Source organism: Nothoprocta perdicaria, unplaced genomic scaffold, assembly GCF_003342845.1.
Source record: "Nothoprocta perdicaria isolate Ctin4 unplaced genomic scaffold, notPer1 scaffold_60, whole genome shotgun sequence".
Taxonomy (NCBI): domain Eukaryota; kingdom Metazoa; phylum Chordata; class Aves; order Tinamiformes; family Tinamidae; genus Nothoprocta; species Nothoprocta perdicaria.
The window spans coordinates 137,292-138,367 of NW_020455866.1; positions in this window are offsets into that span (position 1 = coordinate 137,292).

Genomic DNA, 1,076 nt, shown 5'->3' on the forward strand with positions numbered 1-1,076 from the left:
CAGCATTGTAAACCTGAAGGGGCTTTCTTTTCCTCTAGGAGATATAAATTTTATTTTACTTTTAGTCTAGCTCATTTCRGTAATCTACTTTGCAATATGGTTCTTCACAGAAACTGTGAACTGTGCTACAGGGCAGAAATGGCAAGGATTAAACCAGCTTTGCTGCCAAAATCAGTGTACAGAGTTGCTATGCCCTGACCATGAATAGAACAACAAAAAAGAATAAAAAGATTACAAGCACTCTGGAGCTTAATAATTTCTTTATCCCTCTCTATCCTAAATTAAGAAATAGGTCAGCAGCACTGAAGTGAAATTAAAGGGACTTAGTATGTGCTTTTGCATTTCTTCACTGCTCTATTTCATTGACCAGAAGAAAGGAACAGCAAATTACTAGATAAAGCACAGTACCTAGCATAAGCAGAAAGTGAATGGAGCAGAAGAGAAGACATTGTCCTGGACTTCCGTTTGTTTTAACTGCCAAGGAAAAATGAAGGACATTCTTGACAATGCTCGTCTCTTTTTCTTTCACTGGAAATGACAGAGATGTATTTTTATGATGCCTGTCTGTCAGACTTCTGACATTTAGGCTAAGCCCAGTGCTATCCTGTTGAGATATAACCATGTCACTTTAAAGTTTCATTAGACTGTACTTGAGGTTTTATTAGACTATTTCTGGTTCTGTAATCCTTAGCAAATTCACCTTGCTAAAAATAATCCAAATTCCCTAAACAAACCAAGAATGACTAGTTCCCATTGATGCTTTTATAGCAAGGTAAATTCAAGAAAAGCATCCCAAACATTTTCAATACTTAAAAAAAAAAAAAAAAAAAAAAGAGGTTGAAATAAACCAATTGCATATCTAGGATGATCTTTATGAATTATTATACTCCCGCTTTTCCATAATGTTTTTAAAACAGATTAGCAAAACAATAACATTAATAATATAACTAGTGATCAATATAAATTTTAAGGTGAAAATCTTCCATGAAAAAATGAGTTAATAAAGCAAAGGAAACTCCAATCATGTCTCTAGAAAACTGTGAAGATAGAAAACATCAGAAAAGAAATTTGCATTT